This window comes from Elephantulus edwardii, unplaced genomic scaffold (assembly GCF_000299155.1).
Source record: "Elephantulus edwardii isolate Elephantulus edwardi_28Jun2011 unplaced genomic scaffold, EleEdw1.0 scaffold00158, whole genome shotgun sequence".
Taxonomy (NCBI): Eukaryota; Metazoa; Chordata; class Mammalia; order Macroscelidea; family Macroscelididae; genus Elephantulus; species Elephantulus edwardii.
Window position 1 is genome coordinate 1,029,531 of NW_006399908.1, and position 14,520 is coordinate 1,044,050.

General features: G+C 39.9%; 1 pseudogene; it reads right to left on the bottom strand.

Annotated features, from left to right (window-relative positions):
• Positions 1 to 13,410: 13,410 nt before the first annotated feature.
• On the bottom strand, positions 13,411 to 13,965 carry LOC102869906 (annotated as a pseudogene).
• Positions 13,966 to 14,520: the final 555 nt, after the last annotated feature.

Here is a 14,520-nt window from a genome sequence, read left to right on the forward strand (position 1 = left end):
GGGCATCAGTAACTAAGTCATCCTGGCTTGGGATAGGTGGTCAGAGAAATACGGGATTAGGCCTACAGAAGACATGACCATCTTTCAAAACTGATTTCCTCACTCAAGGGAGAAATAAAGAAAGCAAATTAACCATCAACAATATATCATACTTGACATTAACACTAAGTTTCTCTTAAGATAGATGATGAAACAGTCATAGAGATTGTATAAAAAGAGAATTTCTAACTTCATAGAGATTGTATAAAAAGAGAATTTCTAACTTCATGAATTATTGCAAATTTTGATAACTGTTTTATAACCTTTACTAAAAAAAGAAAGAAAAGATCTTATTTGTAAAATGTTCATAGTCATATGTATACACTGTTGTTAGAGTGTTTAAAAAAATTTCATTCATTATAGTACATTCACACAATGTAATACACGCAGGAGCAATGATTTTATAAATTACTACCTAACTCGGCAGGGACTGGAGAGCATTATGATGAGTGAACTAACTCAGTCCCACAAGGATAAATATTGTATAAAACCGTTATTGGACAAGGAGTATAAGGATCCAAGAGGGGTGGGAGATGGTGGAAGCAGAGGGATGAGGATGTGGAGGGGGAGAAGGGACTAATCACGGGTTGTACAGTTTGTTGGGGGGATGAAGGAAATGAAGAATTTGTTCTTCAAAACAATGTATTTGAATTTTGTAAATAAACTAGTAGAAAATTTTAAAAAATTAATAAAAAATTTAAAATATCAGTTACATAAATTAAAAAAAATTTCATTCAGACTGTCTTGTTTCCCAAAAGGCATTTAACAAGGCAGTTAACAAAAGTAAATACAGAAGATTGCCTAAACTATGCATAAAAATAGAATAAAGGAAAATATGAAGCAAATATAAGCTGAAATAGGAATATAGTTCAATTACAAAGCCTATCTTGTAAAGACCTATATGTTTATGAGAAGGTAGTATTAGGTTAAAACAAAATAAGGCAAATTTTTAAAAAACCCTTCTAATTTATTTTACTTGCTTTTAAAAATATCTGTTGTTGTAATACCATAAATATTTTGCCAAATAATTCTAAACCAAACAGATGCTGCCCTTGATGTGCTCACCAAGTTGTGCCAAGAAATCTGGATGACAGCCACCTGGCCAACTGACTGGAAGAGATCAGTATTTATTCCTATTCCAAAGAAAGGTGACCTGACAGAGTGAGGAAATTATCAAACAATATCATTAATGTCACATGCAAGCAAAATTTTGCTGAAGTTTATCCAAAAATGACTGGAGCAACATGTCAGCACAGAACTGCCAGATATGCAGGCTGGGTTTAGAAGAGGTTGTGGTACCAGAGATATTATAGCTAATGTTAGATGGATCTTGGCAGAAAGCAGAGAATACCCGAGGAATGTCTATCTGTGTTTCATTGACTATGCAAAAGCTTTTGACTATGTGGATCACAACAAACTGTGGCTGACTCTGAGAAGAATGGGAATCCCACAATATTTGATCATGCTTATGTGAAACCTATACTTATACCAGAAGGCAATCATCAGAACAGAGCAAGGAGACACTGCATGGTTCAAAATTGGGAAGGGTGTATGCCAGGGATGTATTCTGTCTCCATACCTTTTCAACCTGTAAGCGGAACAGATAGTCCGGAAAGCTGGGCTGTACGAGGAAGAATGTGACATCAGGATTGGTGGAAGAGTCATCAACAACCTGCGTTATGCAGATGACACAACCCTGCTCGCTGAAACTGAGGACCTGAAGCGCTTGCTGCAGAAGGTCAAGGACTGCAGCATTCAATACTAATTGAAGCTCAACATCAAGAAAACAAAGATTCTCACCACTGGGCCAATTGGCAGCATCAGTATGAATGGTGAAGAGATTGAGATAGTTAACAGTTTTCGTTTGCTTAGTTCCACAGTCAACAGTCTTGGTACCAGCAGCCAGGAAATGAAGAGACAAATAAATAGCATTGGGAAAGTCAGCTGTCAGGGACCTCTAAAGAGTACTGAAGAGCAACAACGTCAGGCTGAAGACTAAGTGTGCCTGAAGCAGGCTATAGTCTCCACAATTGTGTGCTATGCTTTGGAGAGCTAGACAGTAACTAGGGATGAAAGAAAGATAATTGATGCCTTTGAGCTGTGGTGCTGGAGAAGAGTGTTGATTGAGTACACCATGGACTGTTAGGAGAACAAACAGGTTCTTCCCTGAGAGGGAGAAGGCGGAATGCTCCTTTGGAGGCAAGGATTCTGAAGCTTCATCTGACATACTTTGGGCATGTTGCAAGAAGAGACCAATCCCTGGAGAGGGACATCATGTTTGAGAGAGTGGAGGGATAGCACAGGAGAGGAAGACCCTCGATGAGATGGATTGATTCAGTGATTGGGGTAATGGAAGTAGGCGTTGTCGGAGACAGTGATCCTGGCACAGGATAAAGCAGGTTTTAGAGCTCTCGTGCATAGAGTCACTATGAGTCGCAAGCAACTCGATGGCATATAACAACAGCAGCAACAACTTCTAAAAGTTTTATAAAAACACTCCTAATTTTCCTAACAGTTGATATAAAGAATATAATCAGCTACTAGATTTACTTTTTAAAAAAAGTTAAATAATGTCTTGAACAGAGTTCTCAATACCATTAAATGTTTTTCCTATAAATTCTCAATACAGGAACACTGTAATGTAGATATAGGAATTTAGTGAGTCCATTTTCAAAATACCTATTCCAAAGCATAACAAACAACTCATATATGTTTTTATATATAACATATTTGTATCTTGCTGGGAGAAAACAGTTTCTGAAAGTTTTAAAACTGGAGGCCAGCACACGCCTAGAGAAAGGTTTGGGCCACTTGTACCTAGAAATTTTGGGGGTGCAGTGAAGAATTTTTTTATCCCTAAAAGCAGGTGAGGACACCTGTAACACATGCAGGATACGTTTTGTTGCTTTTTTTTTTTCTAACCCTAAATACTATATCATTGAACACCTTATGATGTCTCCTCTGACCATCATCACCCCTCTGTTCCTACCTTCCCTGTCTTGGATCCTCATACACATTTAACTAGTTATCTTTCTATTTCTACAATAATACTTTTTAGAGAATTTCATAACTCAGAGTATTTTTTTCTCTGAAATATTCACTATGGGTCCTAATAATAATTTATATTGTTTTTAAATGCTGTCCAGTTACCTCAGACTCATATTGATCCTCTATAAACACTCTTGTCTGATCCTACACAATCTTCACAATCTATATTGTACTAGTACATTGTTGCATTTGATGTCAATCTGTCATTTTTGAGCTTCTTCCTCTTCTGCCAAAATAGGAAATCACACCGTCTTTGTTTCCAAGGAGCCTTCTGGCAGTATGTTTTCCAAGACAATTTTTTCTTCTGGGCAGCCCATGAAACATACATTCAATATTCTCACCAGCACCATTCGAAGATGTAACTTCTTTCCTTACTCATTTTCCAACTTGCATATGAAGTGACCAAAAGCTCCTGGTTTGGGTCAGGTACACCTTAGTCTTAAAACTGCCATCCTTGATCTTTGACACTTCGAAGAGGTCTTAGAAGATTATCCAATTCAATATGTCTTTTGATTTCTCACAGCTACTTCCATGAGTGTTGATCATAGAGCCAAATTAAATTAAATCCTTGATGATGTCAAACTTTTCTCCATCTATCATGATATTGCTTGTTGATGTAGTTGTGAGAATTTTTGTTTTCTTCATGTTACAATGTAAAACATATCACAGGCTATAGTTTTTAAACTTCTGTAAACTCTTCAATTATTCTTTATTTTTAGCAGGCAAAGATGTATCATCTACAAATCACAGCTTGTTGATGCATCTTTCTACAATCTTTTTCTTTTATGTTGGTTTGTGTGCAAAATTCGTATACATTGTGTTTCATGTGTATACATTTTGTTACACACATTCCTTCTTTCATATCATGTTTCATACCATCATTCCTATACATTGTGTTTTAGAAAACTGATCATTTAATTAAGGAGCTCTCATGGCCTAGTGGCAAGGAGATGTGCTGCAAACCCAATAGTTGGAGGCCACCAGCTGCTCTGTGTGAGAAGGATGAGCAGTCTCCTCCCATGAGATTAACTGCATCTGCAAACTCCTCAGAGGGTCAGCTATGGGTCTGTTCCAACACTACAGTACAGAACACCACCACCACCAACAACAATCATTTAAATAATCTTTGATCTACGCCCACTATCTTTTCAGGCTCCTACTGAATCTTTCCTAGTTCCTTCACCCCATCCCTCTGCCCACCAAAACTTGTGATCCTGTGCTTTGCCTCTTCCCCACCATCACCTGCCCCATTCTCCCTACCGCTTCCCTCTTTGGACTTTTATACACATCTTACTAGTTATTCTTCTATTTTACTGTACCATTATTTGTCTTTATATGACTGAGTTAGTTCACAGAGCTAAAATAATTTCAAAATCATTGTTTCTAAGTGCTGCATTGTATTCCATCATGAGAATGTACCACAATTTCTCAATCTATTTGTTGGTTAATGGACATTTGGACTGTTTCCATTTTCTTGCTATTCTGAATAACACTGTTGTGAACATCAGTGTACAAATCTCTGTGTCTCAGTTCTAGTTTTTATTTTTTCTTAATGTTAGCCATAGTTTGTTGTGATCCACACAGTCAAATGCATGTGCATAGTCAATAAAGCACAAACATGGTATTCTCTGCTTTCAGCCAGAATTCATCTGACATCAGGAATGGTATCTCTGGTGCCACAGCCTCTTCCAAATCTAGCATGAACTTCTGCCAGTTCCCTGTTGCAGTATTGTTCCAGGAGTTTTTGGATGACGTTCAGCTATATTTTGCTTGCATGTGATATTAATAATGCTGTTAGATAATGTCAACATTCTGTTAGATCACATTTCTTGTGAACAGCAACAATTGATGATCTCTTCTAGTCAGTTGGTCAGTCAGATGTCCTCCAAATTTCCTGGCATTGAACTGGTTAGCATGTCCAAGGTTGCACCTGATATTCTGTCTATTTCTGATTAACGAATCTTTTGCTATTGCCTTAATATGAACTCTATCCAACTGTTTACATTTTCATGCTTTAGAAAATTTGCAAAAGCATGGGGAGCTCTGGTGGCCTAGTGGCAAGGAGCTGTAACTACAATCTCAGAGGTGCACGGTACGAATCCACCAGATGCTCTGCCGGGGAAGGAGGGACAATCTCCTCCTGTACCACCAGTCAGATCTGATTTGATGGTACACTCACACAAAAATAATAAATTTTTTTTAAAAGTAAAAAAAAAAAGAAAATTTGCAAAAGTGAAGTGTTTGGATTGTTAAAAATCAATTTTCTTTAAGTGCCCTCTCCCAAATTGTTCAAGCTTCAGCTTCAGATTTAACTTCTCCTCCTTATATCCATACCTGCACATGGCTATGCTGTCATGTTTCACTCCTGTTGTTGATGTTGTTAGGTGCTGTGTTGATTAAGACTCACAGCAACTCTATGAACAATAAATTGGCCCTTTTCCCTATCCTGTGACATCCTTATGCTCCCTAACACATTGAATAAGGATGGCAGGAAAAGAATTGATGCCTTTGAGCTGTGGTGTTGGAGAGGAGCACTGACCATCTCATGGATGGCCAAGTGAATGGACAGATCGTTATGTCTTGGAGATGGTGCAGCCACAGTGCTCTTTGGAGGTAAGAATGATGAGGCTTTACCTCACATACTTCAGACATGTTGCTATGAGGTGCTATTTCTTGGAGAAGGGCACGATGCTGGGAAGGGTGGAGGGTCAGCGAAGGAGAGGAAGACCGTCAACCAGGATTAACACGGTGACTACTGCAATGGGCTCTTGTGTGTCAGGAAGTGTGACGATGGCACAGGAAAGAACATGGTGTAAATCTTTTGTTTATAGGGTTGCTATGAGTCATGCTCGACTCCAGGACACCTAACAACAACAACCACTCTTGAGCCTATTGTTACAGTCTGCCTTCTCTAAGATCCTCCTCTCTTTCTCTGACTCTCCCCTTTTTTCCAGCATGATATCACTTCCCCAGAACTGGCCTCACCTGATAACAAGCCCAGAGGACTAATAATCACCGTATAAGACAGAATAGAACCGCCCCTTAGAGTTTGCAAGTTTATAAATCTTTATAGGGAAGCAGACATCCTCATTTTTCTCCACATAGTGGCTAGTGGATTTGTACTTCCAACATCGTAGCTAACAGCTCAGTGCTTAAAACACGTCAGAGTTCCGTCCCCAGTGGACTTTTTTTTTTTTATTATTATGAGCTGTCCCGTTAGCTGTGCCTCCTGGCAGATCTAGGTACAGCAGAGCGCCGGGTCGTGACTCATCTTCACAATCACGCCTGTGCATGAGTCTCAGTTTCTCTCCTTCACGGTCTTCCTCGTTTTCGTGGGCTCTCTTCTCTCCCAGAAATGATGGCATTCTCCAGGACCTGTCCCACCTGGAAAACATGTTTAAAGTGTGTGCAAACGTGTAGAGTCCTGTTTTGTGTGTCCCCAGGTGCCATCGAGTCAGTTCCAATGCGTCAGGTCCTTACGTGCAGGAGAACCAAATCTGTCCCGATTCGGCACCATCTCTGCTGTCCTGAAGCGCTTTGCTGCCGTCGCTGCGTCAATGCATCCCATCGAGGGTCTTTCTCCTCTTTGACAGCCCTCCACTCTCACAAGCAAGGTGCCCTTTTGCAGGGATGGGTCCCTCCTGACAACACCACTCAAAGAATGTGAGCTGAAGTCTCAACATCCTGGCTTCTGGGGAGCACTGTGGCTTCTTCCATGGCAGATTTGTTTTTCTTCTGACAGTCCATGATACATACAATGTTCTCACCAATACCACAATTCAAAGCCCCCAATCTTCTTTGCTCTTCCTTGTTCATTGTCCAGTGCTCATATGCATATGAGACCATTGGAAACACTACGGCTTGGGTCACGCCCTTCTCTTTTCTTGTTAGGTGCTGTCGAGTTGATTATGACTCATAGTCACCCTATGAACAAGAGATTGGAACCTTCCCCGGTCTTTGCTTCATTCCCATGATCTCATCATTCTGAAAGCCAGCGTTGCAGCCTCTGTGTTGATCCCTCTCGTTGAGATTTTACTCTTTCCAAGGAATTTTTTTCCTTTCCAGGGTGGGGACTCTCTCCTCTAGACTCTCACATGGACATCAGAATGCTGTCATGCACTGACTCTGGTATTACAACAGCCCTCTCACTATGGATTGAAGCTCAACATAAAGAAAACAAAGATTCTCACCACTGGGCCAATTGGTAGCATCAGTATGAATGGTGAAGAGATTGAGATTGTTCACAGCTTTAGTTTGCTTGGCTCCATAATCAATATTCCTGGTGTCAGCAGCCAGGAAATGAAAAGATTAATTGCATTGGGAAAGTATGCTGTCAGGAATGTCTCCAGAGTACTGAAGAGCAACAATGTCAGTCTGCAGACAAAGGTGCACCTGATCCAGGCCATGGTCTTCACAATTACTTACTATGCATCAGAAGGCTGGATAATGACTAGGGATGATAGAAGGAGCATTGATGCCGTTGAGCTGTAATGTTGGAGAAGAGTATTGAATATATCATGGACTGCTAGGAGAACAAACAGGTTCATCCTGGAGAGGGTGAAATCAGACTGCTCCTTTGAGGTAAGGATTCTGAAACTTTGTCTGACATACTTTGGACATGTTGCAAGGAGGGACCAGCCCTTGGATAAGGACAACATGCTTGAGGTGTGTGTGTGGAGGGACAGCACAAGAGAGGAAGACCTTGGATGAGCTGGATTGACTCAGTGAATGGGGTTTTGGAGGTAGGTGTGTCAGAGACAATAAGGTTGGTTCAGTACAGAGCAGGGTTCAGGGTTGTTGTAAATAGGGCCACTATGAATTACAGGTGATTGGACAGTACATAATAATAACAACAACAACAACTCACCATTCTGAGTCTACTGGCTACTGAAATCATCTAACATCAAGTCTTTCATTCTATAGAACTCTAAGTATTATGGTTTTAAGCCATTGTTTCTCAGCATCAGCTCTATCCGTAGGTCAGCTTGCTAAACCTCACCCCCTGACAGGTTCTCCCATCAACATTCCTACTTTGTTTTAAAGAGCAATTCACTCTCTGAGACATTCATTACCAGAAGTAATGAAAACCAAGAACTCAAGTTCACAGTTTGATGCCAGTCAGTACTGAGAACAAAACAGAGCTCTGAGACGGACTGACAGGAAATTAAAGGGTAGAGTAACTACACTCAAATCCCCAACTGGTGCAAGGTACTTTGTAAATGAAGGAAGTAAAGCAAAACTCAGTGTTGTGCAACTTAGCAATCAAGCATAAAGGGAAACAGAACTTTTATGTTTCACAGAGGAGATATGTGAGTGATTGATATACCAACTATTGCAGTTGTACTTACATATTTAATCTTCTATGTCTCTCACTTAATTGTCTGAGGATCCCAGTAAAGACATAACATCTTCCTCAAGAATCCACAGCCATCCTAGCCAGGGAATATGCAAAGATGAAGGAGCCCTTTTTCGTCCTAAATTAAGGAATGCAGCAGCAAAACGGGTTTACAGCTAAGTAACTGTAAATAATAATAATGTATTTAAGGAACTATAATGCTACTGTAGTGGCAATTACACTTTCACAAAGTCATTTTAATAAAAAATATATTTGAATAATAAGCAAACAACTAAAAGAATACACAGCCTAGGCAAGAGTTTCCTGGGGCTGGGTGACTCCAAACAGGAGAATTTTGTCTTAAATAGGATAGTAATTTGAAATTAAGGTGTCAAAAGAGCCATATTCTTTCTTAATAAGGCTCTTACTGAAAAACCATTGCTAAACTCTTCCAGCTTCCTGGCTATGGCTCTTATTGAAAGGCCTTTGCTTAACTCTTCCAGCTTCTGGAAATCCCTGACTTGTAGATAACCTTACTCAGATCTCTGTCTCTCTCTGTGGTCACGTAGTATTCTGTTTGTCTGTCTGATCATGTCCCTTCTCTTTACAAAGTAACTAGTCATACTGGAATAATTATGAACCCATAGCCTCATATTCTGACTTCATGGAAGCATTTTCTTTAAAGTAATAACTTGGTGGGGGGAGGGCTGGGTGGGGAGAGAAGTGCAGCAATGAATGAATGGAAATTCAAAATCTCTGAAAATGCTCATTATAATTATTTAAAAAAAAGAAAATGAGAACTGAGGCACAGAGACTTGTACAACACTGTTCATAGCAGTGCTATTCACCATAGCAGGAACATAGAAATAAACCAAACTCCCAACCACAATTGAATGGATTGAAAAATTGTGGTACATTCACAAAACGGAATTCTATGCAGCATGCAGGAGCAATGATTTTGTAACTTATTCCCTAACATGGGAAGACCTGGAGAACTTTATGCTAAGTGAACTAAGTCCCATAAAGACAAATGCTGTAGAAGACCGTTATGGTAGAACGAGTACAAGGATCCAAGGAGGGGAGGGGGCTTTAATCATAGGGTCGTGCAATTTGATGGGTGGAGGGAGAGATGGGTAAAAAGAAGACAGAAGATCTGGTGGGCAAAACAATGTTTACAAATGTTATATATAAACCAGTATAAAACGAAAAGAAAATGTGACAAAAGTAAAAAAAAATAAAAATAAAAATAATGACTGAAACATATCCATGTTTATTGAGATATACGTTCTTGTTAGGTGCCGTTGAGTCATCTATGACCCATAGCAAACCCTGCTCTATCCTGTTCCAATCTTATTGTCTCTAACACACCTACTCCTATTACCCCAGTCACTAAATCAATCATCTCATCTAGGGTCTCCTCCTGCGCTGTCCCTCCACCCTCCCAAGCATGACGTCTCTCTCCAAGAACTGGTCCCGCCTTGAAACATATTCCAAGTGAGATATACATAAAAATACCATAAAATTAATCCTTTTAAATTCAGGAATTTTTTTTGTATATTTGCAGTTACTCAAGTCTCACCACTCTCAAATTTTTATTTCCTCCAAAAGAAACTCTATCCTTCTTCATGCTAACATTTAATATGTTAACGTTTGCAAATACACTATTTCCAAATAAGGCCACACTGTAAGGACTGGGATTAAGATTTAGTTGTATCTTCTAAGGGGGTATAAAGGAACCCATAAAAGTTAGTGACATAAAAAAAACCAAAAGTCATAGGAAGCTCAGGTAGCCTAGTGGCAAGAAGCTGCACTGCAATCCCAGAGGTATGCGCTTCGAATCCACCAGATGCTGTGCTGGAGAAGAAGGGGCAATCTCCTCCTGTACCAGTCAGATCCTCTTTGATGGTACACACACACACACACACAAAATAATAATAAAAAGACAAAAACAAAACCAAGCAAAAGTCACATGATCAGAGCAGAATTCTCCCTGCCCTCCTCCCTGGTGCTTTCAGAGAATGTGGAAACACAAACTTTTCCCACAGTTAAACAATGGGAACAGATCCTGCTTCCCAGGTACGACCCGGCATCATGACCGTCAGATAAGAGTTCTTCCTAAGAGAGGAATAGCTACAGGGCCTACTTAAACCTTCAGGGTCCCCTGGGCAGAAAAAGTAGCCTTTCCGAATCACTCAATAGCTGTGATTCTTAGGAAGGCTTACTGCTTAATCTCAGGGAAACCGGAGTCCCAATGCTATATCTGCCCCATGTATCTGGCCATCTCCAAGCCCTTAAGAGGCATCCGGTGTCAGAAACCCGAGCCTGTTTGTTCATCCTCCCGTCTCTCAAGTTCTCCACACCTGAAGTGTATGAAGTTACAGGAAACCTTTTCACGCATTCACTTATCTGTCATGGGAAGAAAAAAAGTCACATAATATTCAGGTTTGAAAACACAGCTTCTCTGTGTATAGACACCTGGACGCTGGAATTATCTATAGAAAGGCGTTGTTTATGTTCTGACACCCTATCTCCGCTTCTCACTTCAGTCACTCTGTACCGGTAAACTTCTTTGGAGGGCTAAATGAATGGACAGAAAGCACTTGAAACTGGGGTTCCAAACAGTTGGATTGTTAGTTTAAGAAATAATAGTTTTATGAGTATTCACCCTTTGCTTATAATATATGGGAAAGCTATCCCTCAGCTGATCATGTTGACTACGATCTTCCTTGATAAAACTTGCCTGATATTCGGTGGAAAAGTGCCTCAATTTTTGGTGGTCAAACAGCCTCTTGATTATATTTTAATAGTATCAAATTTTATTTTTTCTCATTTTAGTAATAGGGTCACTATGAATTGCAGGGCACTGGATGGCACGTAAAAACAACAAGAACAACAAACTGAATCGATTTTGTCCACATTTAAAATTATTTTTTGAAGGTAAAATAGTAAGGACATACCTCTTTCCTTGAAAGGAAATATGAAAGATGGAGGAAGAATGTCGCAGTTCCCCAGGCCTAAACATTCCTGGAGAAAAACCGATAATGTCTTAACAAGCTGACTAGTTGACTAGATCCTGGACCTTATCATCTACTGGCAGGAATTCTGTCCCCAAATTCCTGAGCAAACTACCACCCCCCTCTAAATATCCTTAAAAGCCCCTGTAAAAGGACGTTGTCTTTGTCAGCCTGCACGCCAGTCTGATCCTCTCTGTGAGGGATCCCCCTCTCAGACCACTTAATAAATTCCTGGGATTATCTTCCTTCTTTCTCTCTCTCGCTTTTGTATCTAAAAAGGAGAGAAGCCTTAAAATTATATTGATAATTAACTGGATTTAACTGAAGAGATGCATCATTTTCCTATTATATTTAATATCTCCAAATAAGAGGGAAAAACATTTTTTTCTCCCAACTCTAATAATAGGATTAAAGATTCCATTTTCAGTTCAGTTTAATGCCTTTTATTTTACTTAATGATAATGGCATTTATTAGAGAAGTGAAAAGGCTACAATACAGCTTCACAGTAGGATAAAATTACTCAGTCAGGACAGCATCTGAAATGTGCTCACAAGCACCTCAGCCTTGAGCGTCATAGCTGCAGGCCAATGTTCCCAACTTCTCTGTCCTGCCAATATTGGCTTCCCACCCTCAGTTGTCAAACCAAGTTCTCAGTCCTGTCAACAATGGCTCTCCCCTCTACCCCCTCCAAGGTTCATTTCATGTCAGGTCTCCAGTTTGGCCATGTGTTGCGGCTGTAGGTTTATAACTGGAGGAAGAACCATGTCCTACATTATCTTGCTTCTTGATCAGTGATGCCAGAAGATCTATCACAGTTATTTTTATGGATTAGAGTGGTCCAAGACTATGAGCAGGGAAAAATTGAGCAGTCTATTGAACTAGTCTAAATGTAAGAGGAAGAGATAATGAATTAAGGTAATAATTATGGGGATGGCGAACAGAGAACACATCCTTGAGGACCGACTACATCGTGGGGAGAAGTAAAGGATACGATTGTTACACTAATTTTTGCTGCTGATAAGTGTAGAAACACTACATGATAACTTTACAGGCAGAACAAGATAATTTCCTCAATTTAGGGACCCATAGGAAGTGTGTAAGTGCGCAATCATTGCCTGATAATCCCAGACTTTGGACTACCATTTTACTAAACTCTTTTTGAAAAATTAGTTTTGTTTTATATTGGTTTGCATACAAAAGTTGCATACATTGTGTTTTATGTGTATGCACTGTGCTTTGCACATTCGTCTATTCATATAGAATAAATTCACCTCTCATTCAGCTAACATAACTCTGTGCCCTCAAGATAACCCTCCCTCCCTCCATCCGCAGGCCCGTTCCCCCCATTCTCCCTTGGAACTTTTGTACATATTACTAGTAATCCTTCTATTTTTACAATAATGGTCTTACTTGTCCCTACGAGAATGAGTCAGTTCATTCAGCGTAAAGCTCTCCAGTTTCTCCCATTTTACGTAGTAGTTTTCTAAATCATTGCTCTTGAGTGCTGCATAGTATTCCGTTGTGTGCATGTATCACAATTTCTCAACCCATTCCTTTGTGGATGGACATCTGGGCTGTTTCAATTTTCTTGCTATCACGAATAACACTGCTATGGACATTGGTGCTCAATCTCCATTTGTGTCTCAGTTTTATTAACTTCAGGGTATGTTCCCAGCAGTGGAATAGCTAAGTCATATGGCATTTCTATGTTTTGTTAAATTCTTGAGGAGAATTGGATTTACTAAATTTTTTAGGTCAATTGGAGTGCACATAAGTTGAATTCAGGAAAATTTTATCTGTCCATTGTGAATTACCGATTCAAAGAAAACCAAGAGCCAGAAAAACGGTATTAATAATTTGCCTCACACTTGTTTTTTTCATATTAATAGAATTTTATTATAAGAATCAGATGCATTTTGAAATCAGATGCATAGGACTTGACTGGCCTCATTTCTGTAGCTGGAAAACTATCACTAATCGGCCTGCTTAACAGTTCCTTTTTCAGAGACACAGATACCATTCAAAAATTTTCAGAGATTCTTGTTTCTAACTGTTGTAGCTTGCTGAATTTGATACAAGCTCAATGTAATTTCCTTCAAGAATTAACTCATCTTTCTGGGCTTGAGATACTGAACAAGCCACACCTGGTCTCATTCAAACTCTCCAAATTTCTCACCCAAGAAGTTTCAAATTTCAACCAGAGATCCACTCTCTTGAATCACAGCGTTGATGGGGAAATGAGCACAGACCTCATCTTGTAACGAAAGCCCAGTGTAACACCCTTGAGCATGTTCTGTACGTGGCTACAGATGGTGCAAACGGTAGCCAGTTCCTTCCTGTTTCCCCACCATTTGTCAACACGAATACCTCTTCTTTTTCTTTACGAGGAGATTGAGCTCTACATTGATGTGACTGAAGTCCCTTCACAAGGTTCCCCGCGGGCCCGCCAGGATAACTGTGCAGCCCTTCAGAGTAATGTCGACATTCTCTGGAATGTCGACAGTCTGGTTGCTGAGAATGGTCTTCATTCTTGCAGTTAATGTGGCAAAAGCTGCCTCACACTTCCATGATGCAGGACGTGCAGACCCTGGGGTTTATACAGATGGCAGAAATTAGCTAACAATATCATTAATACCACACAATGTAACAAATCACACAGATAGATCATCACAAAACAGTTGCAGCAGCACATCCACATAGAATGGCCAGAGATACAAGATGGATTCAGAAGAGGACATGGAATGAAGGATATTACTGCTGAAGCGAGACTTATCTTGGTGGAAAACAGAGAATACCAGGAAGATGTTTACCTATTACATAAAGGTATTTGTGTGGATTCTGACAAATTACAGATAGATTGGGAAGAACACACATTCCAGGATCTGTGCACAGACCAGGAAGTCAATGTTTGACCAGGGTAGTGGATAGTGCAGGCTGTAAAATCAGGAAAGGTATATGTTAGCATTGTATCCTTTCAATTTATGTTGTTGTTGTTATGTGCTGTCAAGCTGCCTGTGGCTTATAGTGACCCTATGTAAACAGCCCTAAACCCTGCTTTATCCTGTGCCAATCTTACTGTCTCT